Raw genomic sequence first — 16,537 nt, forward strand, 5'->3', positions numbered from 1 at the left:
TGAAAAAAAGCAAGACACAAAAGAGCAGACGTTGTATGGCTCCATTCATATGAAATGTCCAGAAAAGGCAAAACTATAGAAGTAGAATTCAGCTTTGCGGCTGCCTGGATCCTAGCTGGAACAGGAACTGACTGCAAACAGGAACTCAGGATCTCTTTGGGGTGATGGACATATTCTAAAACTGGATCGTGATAATGCTTGCACAGCCCTGGAAATTTACTAAAAGTCATTGGATTGTACACTTAAAGTTTATGGTAAATAAATTATACCTCAAAAAATACTATTTTTAAGAGGTCTTAATCCCTGTGCAAAACATCTCAAAGTAGAGGAGGAAGCCTGGGTGGTCTGCTTGCCCAGCCTTCCCCACTTTCCGTTCTCCGGCAAGGACACCTGAGCGCCTCTCTCTCAGTGCCAAGAGCGATTTCCCCAGTTGCCTGCAGCAGCTGTGTCCAACTCCTCCACCTTAGTGACTCTTAACGGCCCCGATTCAGGCCTCTGGCAGCAAAGCTCACCTTGCGGAAATACTGTAAGAGTTATAAATACTTTAGGTCCTTGGGGAGCCCTGTCAGTTCTCTGCTGTGGCACCAGTGACCTAGGGCAAGGAAAATTCTATTCCTAGGCACGCCAAGTGTCCGTGAGCAGGGTGGTACAAGGCATTCTCAGATTATACACGCTCTCTCTTTCATGGCATGGTTTGGACCCTGAAGATACCCATCCATGTTCTCCTAAAAGCTAATTCCTACAAGTTAATTGTAGCCAACATCCCTGAAAAACAGGTGAATGCACATAATTAAAACTGAAGCCCATTCACCAGGTAGAGGAACTGGGGAACCTGATTTTAGAGCAATTCCACCCTTCCCAACCTGGGTAGCATCGTAAAGCCACCTGGTAAGCTTTTTAAAAATACTATACCTGGGCACCACCACCACCCACCCCCTCCGCTCCCCGCCTGCCCCCCCACATATCTGGATTTAACTGGTCCGGAATGGGGCCTGGGCATCAGTACTGTTTTTTAAGTTCTGCAGTGGTTCTACTGTGCATCCAGGGCTGAGAACCACCAGTTTTAGAAGGAGATGGTGTCAAAACAAGGTTTTTCACCAGTAACACTCGAGCCTTAGAAAGCAATTCTCCCTGAACAAGGACCTTCTCCTTACCTAGTAAGAGCAGCAGCTGCACAAAGCTAGCTGATGATGGACCCCAGAATGTTGTCATTTGCTGTGTAGATGCTGCCAATTTATCTCAGTTTATCCCAAATGAGTTCATGTTAAGTGTATGGATCTGTACATCCGTAATCACGACACCTGGAAGAAGAGCTAATGCTAATAACAACTGGTAGTGGAGAAGCGAAAAGAAACAGATAGTCTTTATTATCAGTGTTCAAGAACTTCCCTCTATACCAGGGACCAAGAATGAAACCAGTCAGGACCTAGTACAATAGTAACACAATAGTAAATATTTAAGGCAATCAAGCATTAATCTTAGACATGAGTGATCACAAGAACTTAGGACAGAGACCCCTGCTGACTTGGGTGGACAAAAAAGCTTTGTGGATGAGGCAGAGTTCCAGCTGGGCTTGCAAGATTGATAGAATTTTAATTGGGGAAATGAAGGGACAATAAAAAATCATCACCAATAACAATCATTGCATAGTGCTTCCCATAAAGGAGGCACTCCCAAGCATCATTTGATTTAAACCTCATTGGGGTGCCTGGGTAGCGCAGTCGTTAAGCGTCTGCCTTCGGCTCAGGACATGATCCTGGTATTCCGGGATCAAGTCCCACATCGGGCTCCTCAGCTGGGAGCCTGCTTCTTCCTCTCCCACTCCCCTGCTGTGTTCCTTCTCTCGCTGGCTGTCTCTCTGTCACATAAATAAATAAAATCTTTAAAAAAAAAACAAACCTCACAACCACCTTATGGTCCTCATTTTACGGATGAGAATATGCGGGCTTGAAGAGGTTTTAAAGTGTGTTCACACTCCCAGTTCACAAGCAAGATTTGAACCCAGGTATCCCTGACTCCAGGATCCAGGCACCCAGGCCAAAGCAGAGAGACAGACAGGAATCCATCACTAGTGTGATACCATGTGAGGAATCTGCTCTGCCTAGAATGTTGGGCCCTTGTCACCAGGGCTCAGGGGAGAAAAGTGCTCAAAGGGGACAAGGTCAGACCATCCATGTGGCTCTGACATGCCATGACCAGAAAGGGGGGTACCCCCGATATTAAGCCAGCTGCAACAGAGAGCTGAATCCAAAGCCAACTCAAATGGGATTTCCTTTTTTCAAAATGCAAGACAAGAGAAGCACCCAAGCAGGTGAGCATGACTAGGGAAGCACAGGTCTGGAGATGCCCAAGGAGTGAGGTTTGGCCAGAGCCCACGGGAAATGCTGAGAACTGGGATGGGAGAGGACGCACTAAACACGCGTCTGTGTTCAGGGCCCCTCCAGGACTGTGTGAGGAGCGGGAACACCCACAGGCAGTTCACAGAGAGCACGCGGAAAGCGACGGCAAACAGCTGAGCGCGGAGCGCGCCTTCCTTGGCTAAAATACTGGTTTCAAAACGCCTAGTTGTAAGGTAAGCCACTGTTATCAGGTGCCCGGTGTACGCTTTAACCCTGGGAGTGCACCCGTGTACGTGTAAGTGTCTGTGAAAGGCACGCAGAATGTGGGATCCCTGCCTGCAAGGAAGAAATGCTGCTTGGAGAAAGAAGGAATTCACACATAGAGAGAGTAAGTAGTATATATGAGTGATCTCCTCACATCACTGGATCCCAATGAACAGAAGCCTCAGAAGAAAGGGAATAAAGGAAGGATGCAAGCAAGGAAACGAGCGAGAGAGAGAGAGAGAGAGAGAGAGAGAGGGAGGGGTAGAAGGAGGGAGGGAGGAAGGGAGGAAAAAAGGGAGAGGCAGAAGGAGGGAGGGTAGAAGAGAGGAGGGAGAGGGAGAGAAGGGAAGAAAAGAAAGAAGGGAGGGAGAGAGAAACCCAACTTCACATGGACATTCATCCAGGCTGGTGGCCATCAAAGTGTAAACCCAGTACCATCTGCATGTCCCTGTGATAAGGTCCCCCAAGGTACCTCATCACAGGACAGACGCTTTGAAGTGGGACTTCAGAACTGGAGCCACTGGAGGAATTCCCCAGAGGACTCTTGGGCAGTCTGAAGTCTGAGGACTACTGGTGTGGGCACTGCCAGTGATCAGTCCACATGCTCAGCCCCTACACCTGCCGCTCCATCTCTAGCTACCAACTGAACAGGACGATCTCATGTTCGGAATGGTGGGCCCAAAGCTAGGTGAAGTCTTGAGCCATCAGATAAGGGTGAATTACATTCACAGGAAAGCACGGTCTTCAGAGTGAGGCAGATTCCAACTCGAATCCCACTTCCACTTCTTCCCAGCCACGAGATTTTAGGCAAATTACTTAAACCCCCTAAGTGTCATGTGTCTCATCTGTAAAATCGTCAAGACACTGTCAACCGCGATCATCAGGCAGGACCTGCTTCTGCCTTGCAACTGCCTTTCATTTGCTGACTTTGAAGCCTGGACATCTTAGAAGGATTCTTCAAGGGCTAACCCTAGTTAGACATCAAAAATGCAGTGCCCTTAAGGATTTCATCTGTTTGATCTTACTTGTTGCTCAGAACATTCTGCTGACACCATGGCTTCCAAGCCTTCCCACATGCATGTCTATCAGAAATACACACACACACACACACACACACACACGCACACACACAGAGCCCTGTACACCCTCCTTATTCCTGTAGGCTCCCATGCATTCTCTACATCCTGCTCAAGCGTCCTCTCTACTGGACAATTTTCCCAGACCCCGCACCCCTGCCCCACCTCAACCATACCCCCCGCCTATGACTGCTCACAGAACTTGAATCTGAAAGAGCTCCACAGGTCTGATCTCACCACATTATGATGACAGATCTGCTGCTGTCTCTCCCCACCAGATGATGGAGACCCCAAGGAGAAACATCTACTGATCTCTGTGACCCCAGGACTTAATATCATGCCTAGTACGCAGAAGCGCTCCACGATTTGTTGGGTTAAATATATTCTATATGTAAAAGATGAAATTATGAAACTGATTTTTTAAAGTGTTACAACTTACTACTCATACCATAGTTTTCAAAAAGCCAGTTTAAGTCAGGGGAGAAAATAATCACGCTAGTTTAGTGTGCTGGGGTTTTAAAAAATCTGAATCATAGTTGCTCAGCTTGTTCCCCCTCCCTTATTCATTAAATTTGGCTCTGAATTACAGAAATCGCTCTGATAAAAGGAAGATTTTCCACCATTGAAAATATCAACAAGACTGTCTCTGACTCTGAAGGCAATTCCAGTCAATGCAGCAAACACTGATCGAGTATAAAACACTAAGCTAGGCCCTGTAATTTGTAATTCTACAAAAAGAATCCTTCCAAAGTCATCGATGGACCCTCCCAAGGTGCCTACCTCCTGGTTGGCTGACGGGTTCTTCCTTAGACCATCTCCTGGCGTCTGCCTTTTTATCTGAGTTTTGATACAAGCAGCAAGAGCCACATGCCTGTACCTGGGTACGACCCAAGCTTCCCTTGCTATCCAAATCCAAATTGCCCCCTTTATGAATCATTGTCCGTGACCTTTTCCAGCCATTTCCTCTGCCTGAGTTTACCTTTTCCATTCAAACCATTAGTAGCCACTTTCAAAATTCTACTCAAATAATAGCTACCATTTCCTGAGTGGATCTGTGTGCCAAGCACCCTATTAGAGGTTTTATGTACAAGCTCTCCCTTTAAATCCCAACAACACTATGATACACATACTGTAAGTACACAAGTCACGTAGTAAGTGCTGGAGCCAGATGTGACTCCAAACCCCACGCTCTGAGCCACAGAGGCACGCACACCTGCAGGAGCTCATGAAATATTCACGTACCACCCCGTGGATGAGGTAGTCGTCCATTTTACAGATGAGGAAACAAATGGATGAATTCCAAATTATTTAAGCCACTCCAGCGACTTAGCCACCTCAGCTCTCTGCGGGCAGGCGTCTTGCCAACACAGACAAAACTGTGGCCAGCCGGGAGGAGGGCAGAGCTGAGATCAAAGGTGGCTGGAGATGGGCCCCTGAGATACAATCAAGCCTCACTCATGTATCTGTGGTCTTTTCAGTCACAGGAGCATTAAACTGTGATTTTTACTTTAGCTAGTGTGACTTCTCTTTTTAACTGCTGTTGGCAACCCTAGCGGTCCTATCTCGTACGAAAATGAACAGCGCAGGTGAGACCATTAAATAACGCGGTTGACTTTTTAAAAACTCACATGCCAAAATTTATTCATCCAAATGAGAACGATTCCTTTCCAAAGAGTCATCTCAGGGGCAAGGAAGTTGCCAGTAAATAGGCAAGCAAAGGGGAGGAGATTGACGTATCTACAAATTGCAAATATTTGTAATTACAGCATTAATCAAGGGCTGAACAGTATTTTGGAAAGAGCAACGTACATCACTCTGCAAGCGCCGTTGCTTCAGGTCGTAGCAGGAAGTAGCTCAAGGGACAGGAAAGAAAAGTACTTCTCCTAGTCCCATTCACACTGCAAGCTGGTGCTCTCTCAGCACAAGGCCAGCGCACTCTGGACATTAGTGACTAATCAGTGTCCTTCCGGGGAACTAACAGCCTTGAAACCAGCAGTTAAAATCCCAATTCTCAGCAAAACGAGGTCCCAAATCCCCAGACAAGTCACATGCCAGAGTCTACCTTTGGCCTCAGAGTTTCCCATTCCCCGCCGTGACTGGGCTGAGACGCACTACACCCTCTCTTGGGACAAGGTCAGCAGTTCAGCTAAGGCAGCACATTTCCATACCCAGTTCCCGACCCATGCCCGGCACTGCCGCCCAGACTATGACACCAGTGGAAGTGAGTCATAGCACCACGCTTACTCACCACGAGCCATGAAATGGGCGGAAATTGCAAAAAATTCTCCCTTTAGAGCTTTGCTATTTTTCCTCCTGTGAACAAATTGATATTTGTGACCATTATGTAACCATGGGAGGATCACATTAGCACCAAGAATTACCTGCGTTTAAGAAGAAAATAGAGGGGCGCCTGGGCAGCTCAGTCGGTTAAGCATCTGACTCTTGATTTCGGCTCAGGTCATGATCTCAGGAATGTGGGATCGAGCCCTGCATCAGGCTCTGCACTGAGCAGAGAGTCTGCTAGAGGTTCTCTCTCTCTCCCTCTGCCTCTCCCCCAGGTGCTCTCTCTCTAAACAAATAAAATCTTAAAAAAAAAAAAAAAAAAGGAGGAGAAGAAGAAGAAGAAGAAAATAGGAACTTCCAAAGTAAAGACCCTCAGAATTCAAATCTGGGGGTCTTTGCCTCAAGCCAATCTGTGACCTCCACCAACGGAGCTGAGATGAGAGGAAAGTTCTGGTTGACTCTGTTGAGCTTGGACTAAACACACTGTTGACCCTTTTCCCCTGCACAGGAGAGTGAACACCCAGATTAACACCTTGGGCTTTTAGCTCATATAACACACATAAAGCTGTAGAGAGATAATGAATCCAAAGAAAGAATAAACTGGTCTTTGAAGAAATCTGGAAAGAAATTAAAACCTTTGCTGGAATTTCTTTGAAGGGCACCAAGGGAGCATTCCATTCATGATAATAATAAAACTTCTCCGGACTGCCTTTCCCCATCCCCTTCGTACTCTCTCACAGAGCACAGACACACTACACAGGTCATGTTCCACACTCCCCATCTGCCCAAACATGCTCTCTCAAACCTCAGCCTGCATTGGTGGTCATCCCCCTTCCTGTTTCCCTTTCTCAAATGCCCTCCTTTCCCTCCACGACTTCTCTGCCCTTGCCAGGGAGCTCATCACTCAGTTCCACTCCTTTCTCATGACAGGATTCAACATGTCATGAACAAAAGCAGCCACCCATCCAAGAAGCTTACTTCCTCCTAGAAGGCAGGGGGAAAGGAAAACTTCTGAACGTGAATATGTTGATTTTTTTTTTTTTGTCTTTATCTCATTTACTCACCAAAATATAGACTGAAACGTATGGAAGGAGGCTGATATCTGAAGTCAGCTGACCTGAATTGTCTTGGTCACTGTGTGTGACTTTGGAACAATTTACCTAAACTTTCTGGCCTCAGTCTCTTTATCTATAAAATAAGGTAACAGTATTGCCTTCATCACAAGGACGTGGTGATGATTAAATGAGAAAATATGCCTTGTCATAAGAAATAGCAAGAAAACTATGAACTGCTCCATGAAAATGATTCTCAGTCCTGCTGGCTTTAACTCTTTACATTGGTATGGATATTATTTACGTATCATTCTCAATCATTACAGAAGGTTTAAGAAGATACTTAGAGGCATAAAATGGTCTTTTTTCCAAATTGTCCACTTTGTTTGAAATAGATCTTTTTTTTTTTTTTGGTTATTTGCTTTTTTAATTGAAGATCAGTTGACCAATATAATGTTATATTAGCCTCAGGTGTATAATATGGAGATTTGACAATTCTGTACATTACCCAGTGCTTACCACAATAAATGTAGTCACCATCCGCCAAGTTGGTCACTCTTGACAATCTTGGCTAGAATATTTAGATCAGTCAGTCACCTTTGCCTGTGTAATGAGTTACCTGATTCTACCAACATATTTTGGCGAACTCCATAAAGTGGACTCCAGAATCTTTCAACCATTAATTCTCAACCTGAATTTCTAATTCTCAGACTCAAGCTCCACATAAAATTTCCAAACCTTAACTATCTGTAGCACAAAAGGTATTTCTGATCTGATCCCCTTTTAAAAAAGAGACTCCCGTTCATTTTGCACTGTAGAAATCAAGATTCCCACATCCCCAAGTTTCTAATGAACAGTAGGTAAAAGCATTAGACGCAGGTTATAAGAGGGCTACATTAGAAGGAACGAGAGTGTAAGAACTCAGGACCAAGGAACAAGTCACTAGAGTACTTACACAAAAATACCAAATCTATTCCTTCTAAAATAGCTGAAAAAAAAATTGTAAGCATACATGTATCCGGTGCTCTCCAGTGAAAAAGATTCCAAAGTAATCCCTTCAGATTCCAGGTGGGAAGGTGTCGGTATGAATAAGTCAGAGATTGGGTAAAAGGGGACCTAAAGAAAGAGAGTCACAAAGTGATATGCAAGCTAACAGATGGTGGCACCTGGGATCTCCTTTATTTTTGAGCTTCCCATTTGGGACATGGGTACCTACAGGTGGAGGAAGAACAGACAGCTGTTGCAGCACCTACTGGGGAAAGGCAGCTGGCGGTGGGGTATCTTCTCCCACTTTTAATGGAGATCTGGCATTTACCTTGGTTCCCAACTGCCTATTGGCTAGCTCATCACTGGACTGAGGGAAGATGGATGAGAAAGATGAGCAGAAGAGGCTCGGAAGAGATTTTTTTTTTTTTTAAGATTTTATTTATTTATTTGACAGAGAGACAGCCAGTGAGAGAGGGAACACAAGCAGGGGGAGTGGGAAAGGAAGAAGCAGGCTCCAGCGGAGCAGGGAGCCGGATGCGGGGCTCGATCCCAGGACTCTGAGATCACTCCCTGAGCCAAAGGCAGACACTTAATGACTGAGCCACTCAGGTGCCCCTGGGAAGAGATTTTTAATAAAACTATTGAATTGCTCTCTGCCAGATTTCATATCAGGCAGATAATCAGCAACAAATTTAATTTCCCTTGGTCTTCTCTAATGAAGATATGCCATCTTTTGTAGAACATACAAGTTTAAATAGGCAGGTTGTCTGGAGAGCTCACAAATTCTGGGTAACCTCAGGATTTCCTTATGTGAGAGTTTTCCCTTAGATCATCCACACCATGATCAACAACCGCAGCTAAAAAGGAAATAACAAAACCTGGATTCCATTCCCAAACAGGCATTCGGCTCTGCCCAAGCTGGTAAAAAACTAAAAGCTCCAAATGATCATGTGCTCAAATTGTAAGACTTATACTTGACGATGAAACCCAAATAAACGTAACACCATAAGACATTTTCCATTGATCCCTCACGTTCCACTGCATTTTGCTTAACACAAAGCTCATCCACGCGTGGTTAGCAGAGAAAATACCTTCAAAGGCAGAGAAAGCTAAAGAGACCTGTCCATGGGACAACAGGCTTAGCCATGGAAACTCCACACTCCAGATTGAATTTCACAAGCAGGAGACAGGCACCACCAAACTGGGCCCAGCGTCATGGCTATGGCTTCTACTCCCCTAATCTGGCTCTATCTATGAGTCAAGGGAAAACCTGGAAAATGTTATACAGCCACCGAACTTGAAGGTATTTCCGAGGACGCCATCCCCAAACAAGCACCTTTCCCTGTTCCCTGGATACCTACCCACCTTCAAAGAGTGATCACATTGAATCTCTCAAGACGAACCTGAAAGGATGTTGAGGTGCTCCAGAGAAAAGTCCAGTGGATTTTCCCCCAAATAGGGAAACTTAGTTCTTTAGAGCAAATCTCAAGAATCATCAATCTTAATACTTAAGCCTTGCATTGCAGACATTGACATTAGGAAATAAAATACACAGAGATTGCCCCAATCTTGACAGGAATGTCAGTTCTCCATCCATCCATTCAGTAAATATTCAACGAAACCAAACATCGACATATAAAACAACCATGTGACAAGCAAAATGAGTAGAAAAATAGTGAAATAGACTTTGCCTTCAAAAAGTAAGTCAAGGGGCGCCTGGATGGCTCGGTCAGTTAAGCATCCGACTCTTGCTTTCGGCTCAGGTCACGATCTCAAGGCGATGAGATGGAGCCCTGTGTCAGGCTCCATGCTCGGGGGGAGTGTGCTTGAGATTCTCTCTCTCCTTCTCCCTCGGCCCCTCCCCCCCCCACCATACACGCTCTCTCAAAATAAAATAAAAGTCTTAAAAAAAAAATGTGCAGACCGCGGTACCACTCAGACTGCAGGCCAGGAACGGCTGCTGCTCAGACTGCTCTGGTCAACAGGGGCAGGAGCGCAGAAATGGAGAGAATGCATTTAGAAACTTTCGTAGCAATTTCAGAGTCAACTATGTCCGTTGAATCTAATAATAAAAAAGATCTCTTAAAAAAAGATCTTAAAAAAAAAACCTAAGTCAAGACATATACATTAAAACAAAAACAAGATCAAAACCAAAAACCCACAATAAAAAGTAGAAAACAGAGATGCCTGGGTGGCTCAGTCAGTCAAGTATATGCCTTTGGCTCAGGTCATGATGCCAGGGTCCTGGGATCAAGTCCCACATCGGGCTCCTTGCTCAGTGGGGAGCCTGCTTCTCCCTTTCCCTCTGTCCCTCCCCCCTGCTTGTGCACTCTCTCTTTCTCTCTCTCTCTCAAGTAAACAAAATATAAATAAACAAACAAACAAACATTAACTGCCCTGACAGGGGTGCATATAAAGTGCCGTAGTCGTGGGAGTTCAGAGAAGGCTGAAATTATTCCGGGTGCAAGGGGTCAAGAAAATCTTCACAGAAAAAAAGAGTATTTCAGATGACCTTTAAAGGATGGGTAAGATTTCAACCTGAAAGATGAAAGAAAAGTGCATCCAGCTGGAAAGACTGGCCTAACCAATGGATCTGAGGAGGCAAACACAGAAAAGAAGACATTTTTCAGTCTGACTGGAAAATAGGCTGCAAGGCATATAACACAGAGGGGGGGAAAGGTGGAAAAATAAGCTTTAACTATTTCATAGATGGCCTTCAATAAGAATTTGGAATTTATATTGTAAATAATGAAAAGCCACTGAAGGTTTCTGAGCTCAGGAGTGGCATGGTGAGACTTCAGAAGGTAGATTAGAGGAAAATGCAACCAGAGGCAAGAAGACAAGTCAGGAAAGAAATACGACAGTGTAGGTAAAAAAACAAAGATCTGGGGTTTCAGAGAGGTCACAAAGAGGAAGGGGTAGATAAATGTTGCTGAGTTAGGGTCAACAGGATTTGGTCATTGGTGATCATGTGGGACAAGGACATCAAAGATCATCCCGAAGTGTGCATTCTGGGTGTCTGAGAAGCCAGTCATATCACTAACGGAAACAGAACTTAAGGGTGACAAAGCCTGCGGAACCCCTAAATGCTTATGTTTGGCTGTCAGCTGGCAATGTGGGGCTGGTGCCAGGAAGACACAAAGGGGAAATCCTAAAGGCCCCATGCCATCCTGTTACTTCGTCTCCCTGTGATATTTACCACTGGTGACCCCTCTCTGCGTAAAATTCTCCTCCTGGGTTTCTGGACAATACTCTTTCCTTGTTTTCCTCCTTCCCCTGCGGCAAGTCCAGCCTAGACTCCATAGCTCCTCTGCTGCTACTTGTCCCCACGGGCATTTTCCACCAAGCTCCGGCCTCCATCCTTTCCTCGTTCTACATCCTGTCCCTGAAAGGTCTGTCTGCCTGTTGCTTAGCTTCACCTCCGCGCAGACGGCTCCTGTGGAAGACAGTGGTGGGGAGCACAGGCTCCGAAATCAGCCTGGACTCAAATCCTAGCCCCACCCCTTGCTGGACACATCACGTTGGACAAGTCACGTATCTTGATCTTCCTCGTGTGTAACATGTGGCAAAAGGGTTGTGAAGAGGATTTAAGGTGAGGATTAATACAGAATCTGGCACATTCTGTATTATTGTGCCGGATTCTGTATGATCTGTATTCAGAAAATACAGAACACAGATCGTACAGAATCCGGCACAGATAATTACCATTTACCGGGGACTTATTATTCAGAGAAGTCCTCAGTAAATGGTAATTATTATTAACCAAATTTGTAACTGGAAATCCGGTCTCTCTCCTGATGGCCAGGTCCGTATAGTCAGTTGTCAGATGGGCAGGATTCCCGGAAGTCCCAAAGCGAACTCACCATTTTCTCACCTCCCACAACCCTTTGTTACAAACATTCATCCAATCATCCAGATTAGAAGCCTAATGGGACACGTCTCACATCTCTCCCATCCCCCTACCCTCCACATCCATTTCTTATCAAATCCTATAAGACAGAATTCCAAGTGATTCAAAAAGGCATCAAACACCCATTGTTATCTGGCCCCCACTCCCCGTCCAAGCTCATTTCCCATCACGCCCTCTCCTGCCTCGTATACTTACACGTTCTGCCCCAGCTTCATACAAAGGTACTTGCCATCACTCACAAACATCAGGTAATCTAATATAAACGTCTTTACACACTTCTTTCCTCTGCCTGGACGGTCCTTCTTCCGAACTCCCATGCCCAATTCGGATAATTCCTATTTGCCTTTAAATACTCAGCTTGTGTCACCTCCCTCTGAAGCCTTCCCTGGCTCCACAGTACAATGCCTTTTTCTCTGCTTCTATAACAAAGTGTGCACCCCTGTTGTGCTACTTACCACATCGGGATTTTGACTTGCTTGTCTCTCTTCTCCAGTAAACTGTAAGGAGCTTACAGGCAAAACCCGTTATCTTATTCATTGCTTAACTCCCTCCTCCCCGATCTAGCACGGTACATAGCACGTTTCCTTAAATGATTTCATATATAAATGAATAACTGAATAATCCAACAAAACAAGATAATCCTAGATGCTTCATGCTTCCCCCCCTCCCGCTTTTGTCCACATGGTTAATCATAAGATTCATGTAGCTTGCCTTCAGTTCAGAAGTTTTTCTGGTTTAGTAAATGCCTCTATAACAATAACCAAGTTTTCTTTCCTATTATCCAAGATACATATTTTTTAAAGCTAATGGATGTTTTTATTTCCTTCTTGGTGATTTTCTGTGTTTTCCAGATGTTGTTGATCTCTTGATCTGTACCAAATCAGTCATCTGACAAAATTAGGAAATTTAAAGGAAAGCCTGAAAGAAGTTTAAGTTCACAAATATGATTAGACTCCCTTTAATTCAAATAGTTGTGTAATGTGGTGCCTAAAGATTAGCATTCAGAATGCCAAACCGCCATTGTATTGGGTGTTGGGGGAAGGGGGAAACATACAGTAAATTCCAGGTGAAAAGATATTAAAAGGAAAAAAAACAATATTTTTAAAGCACATCCTCCTAATTCAAAGGTAACAGGTCCTACTACTAAGGGGCTGAAAATAAGAAAGCCATTTCCCAGTCATCACAGTGAACCTACAAGACCAGGCTTGGATGCCCATCGGCAGCCTCTGCTGTAGAGGCTCCTGTGGTTTTTCTGCAGCTTCATAGGGTCAACCTCTCTACCCTCTCGTTGCCCTTGCCTTGACCTACAGGAATCGCTGCTGGAAAGCATTGTACCCTGCCATCACCTTCCTGGGATCCTGCCTCTGACCCACCCCCAACACACACCTGGACTCTGGGCCTGAGCAATCTCCCCCAGTGCCTGGATGGACAGCCCCTCTGTATGCTGGGCTTCCTCTAGCATTCCGGAACTGACACTGTACTCCAGAGTCCTAGACTTTTTGGTGAAAAGTTCTCTTCCAGGTTGAGAGAATGAATCACAGAAAAAGAAAACCCTCAAGAACCAGGGGATCAAAGATCCGTGACTTAGACAATGCTGCCACCCATCGGCCAAAAATAAAAGTACTCCTGGTCTTTTCACGGAGTCTGGAGTGATTTCATGGGACATCTCATGTGGCTTTGGAATGGGCAGTAGCTGCATTGTTATTACCATTATTGCTGGTGATCCAACAGTAAGTTTTTGATATTTATAACATAATCACAATTACAGCAGGCCTACGAGTCAGAGCTGCAGCAGAAATTGAGGTTCTGGGAATGCTAAGCAGGAAATCAGTTCAGACTTTAAAAAAGGGAGTGAAGGGGGAGAAAAGTCAGACAAAGTGCCCTGATGAGAAAAATAGATGGAGAAAGAGGCAGGTAACCCCGGTAGACTTCCACACATCACACACTGACTGAATGAAGTACATTCACATAAGGAATCTAATTTAATCCCCACTAAAACTCTGCAAGACTAGCATTTTTGTGCCCATTATTAGAGTGGGTAAAGGCCAACGAAGCTATAGATTTGCAAAAGCTCACGGGCCAGACAGAGCAGGGGCTGGTTTGAACTCAGTTCTGTCTGTTCCATTCCCAAAGTCCCTTCTGATTACATCAGACGAAAACCACCTGTTCTCACTGCTCAAATTGTTTAGGGCAGACACTGAGTCTACAAGATTGTTTTCTTGTTTTAATCACAGTCTCCTGCTGGGGTGTTAAATAAAGTCAATGTTTTCGGTTTAAAGGTTAAATGTCCAACAGAGGAATGCACACTCTGGGAAATCTGGTGCCACAGATTCTCCGTATCCAGAGGGGCTCTTCCCCCCGCTTCCTGCCCCATTTTTCTCTCCCCTATAAAATCCTCTGCCTCACTACAGATACAGTAACAGCTTAAAGCTGTGCTGTCCAGTTCAACAGTCACCAGCCACATGTGGTGGCTAGTCCAAGTTGATATGTACTGGACAGGTAAAATACTCACCAGATTCCTAAGACTTCATACAAAAATAAAAATATAAACTATCTCACTGAAGATTTTTATGTTGATTACATGGTAACATAATATTTTTGATCCAGTAGGTTAAATAGTTATTATTAAACTTAATTTCACCTATTTCTTTTTACTCTTTGATGGGGCTACTAGAAAATTTTAAATTATGTGGAAAGCCCTACATTTCTATTGGCTAGCACTCGTTTAAAGACATGCAGACATGCTTTTGTAAATAAAGACATTTCGTACATTAATTAGTACAAGATAAGGGCACGAAACCAAAATCTATTTCTTCCTCCACTGATAGACAGAAAAGTGCCACCTGATGTTCAATTAAGACAGCTATAATTATTAACCAGGAGTTTCACATTGTGAAGAAACTAATGAAGCCTGATTTTTTCTGATTGTGTGTCTTACGGGTGACTGACTTGTTCACTAATTATCCCAAAGTTTTCATCCTGCAGATTACATTAATAACAGTGTAATTTAGATATTAGAAGCACGTGGCTTATCAGGCTCAACAGAGAACTTCACATTTCTTACATTAAGGAAAATAGGGTCTATTACTGCTCCACTCAGAGCTGTGTTCCTAAGGCTACGGTATCTTCTCGTCCCTACTGAGTTCAAAACCTTTAAAGCAGAGGGAAGTTTCACCATGAGCAAGACTGGTCATACCTTAAGATTAAAGCAATTCCGCTTCTGAGGCTCCTTCCAGGCTAACTAGGGTTTCTTGGCAGGTTTTTCTTACCAAAAAGAAAGTTTTTCTAACCCCAGAAAAGTGGCCTTAGAGAAATCTACAAGACAAGAACTCCTAAAAATAAGACATATTCAAAGTTCCTAACCCAGAAATTATAGGACCGGATTAGTCAATGGCTCCCCAGGGTGACAAACCACTGTTCAAACCACTAGGAGTTAGCTCCTCTGCAGGGCCCTCAGAACAACGGTCCCTTGGGACCAAAACACATCAGCAAGGGTAAGGGCCAAGAGGAATGCCCTCTGCCTGCCCGAGAATTTTGTTGACAAGGCTCCTCTCACCTTGGAGCCAGGCTCTATGTCCATTGTGATGCTGAGTTTCCAGACAGGAGGAGGCTGGACTAATTGATTTCTTAAGTTCACCTTCAAAACCAGACTCTGATCCTCCACTCTCCACTGAAAGGAACACACCCAACAAGTTAAATCGAAATGAAAAAAATAACCTTGGCCTGAGATCTCCTAGGAACCCATTTGAACAGTGCATAATGCAAACACAACAGATAGCTTCTGCCAGCTCTCCTCAATTTTCTCTGCTATGTGTGATAGTTTCCATGGATGAGACCAGAGATGTTGGTTGTAAATGATAGTCAGATGTTTAAACAATTTTGTTGCTGAAACATGATAATTTCCAGAAGCCCCTTTTCCATACACGGTATCTTTTGGTGAGACCCACCACAAAGAAAATGAGTTGTACAAGAAGAATGGCAGAAGATCTGGAAATTAACCAGGAAACTGGACCATAGCATGCCTCAAACAAAACAAAAAATCATTAATAGAAAACAGGCCAGTTTTTAAGGGTCATGGAAAGAATATACACTGGGTTCTCAGCAACTGGCTATGTTTCAAAGTCAGTAACCTCCAACTTGTCAGGGAGGATTGTGGTTAATGCTGTGAAAGACATGTGCTGAAAGGTTTCTAGTTGCCCTTAAATTCCTGAATTTCTACTCAGGATATCATACCACACATGTGCAAAACAGAAAAGTCTGGTAAATTTTAAATGGATCCTTCTGTAAGTAAACTCAATATATAAAATCTTAACTTATAAAATCAATACATTAGGCGGTAATCACATATTCAAAAAAAAAGATAAACTTCAAACTATTTTTAAGTAAAATTTTTTCCTATTCAGATATTAGATTGAATCACCCAAAATTGCCAAATTTTGACTGTTTTGACCAAATAAAGCCAAAATCCTGGCAATCTCATGTGGTTCAATGTATAATTTCATTAACAACATAAGTACTAGAAAAATTTAAAGAGAGAAGAAGGAATCCCTACTAATTTCAAAGTAACAGAAATGAAGATTTTTAAAAGTAGTTCCTAAATAACAATTCAAAGTCATCAGGAAAATA

The 16,537-nt window shown here is 44.0% G+C and overlaps 1 long non-coding RNA gene across 2 annotated transcripts in view; it reads right to left on the minus strand.

Moving 5' to 3' along the window:
• The window catches only part of LOC123800143 (uncharacterized), a 66,105-nt gene that overhangs the window by 47,910 nt on the left and 1,658 nt on the right, over positions 1-16,537 (minus strand). Inside the window, exon 1 of one of the 2 annotated variants that reach the window (XR_006781827.2) lies at positions 1,155-1,406. The exons of the other annotated variant lie outside the window; for it this stretch is intronic. This is a non-coding gene — a long non-coding RNA (uncharacterized LOC123800143). Of the gene's footprint in view, positions 1-1,154; positions 1,407-16,537 lie in introns of those variants that run through there. 2 annotated transcript variants of the gene reach the window in all.

This window comes from Ursus americanus, chromosome 2, assembly GCF_024610735.1.
Source record: "Ursus americanus isolate L20-20 chromosome 2, mUrsAme1.1.p, whole genome shotgun sequence".
Lineage (NCBI taxonomy): Eukaryota > Metazoa > Chordata > Mammalia > Carnivora > Ursidae > Ursus > Ursus americanus.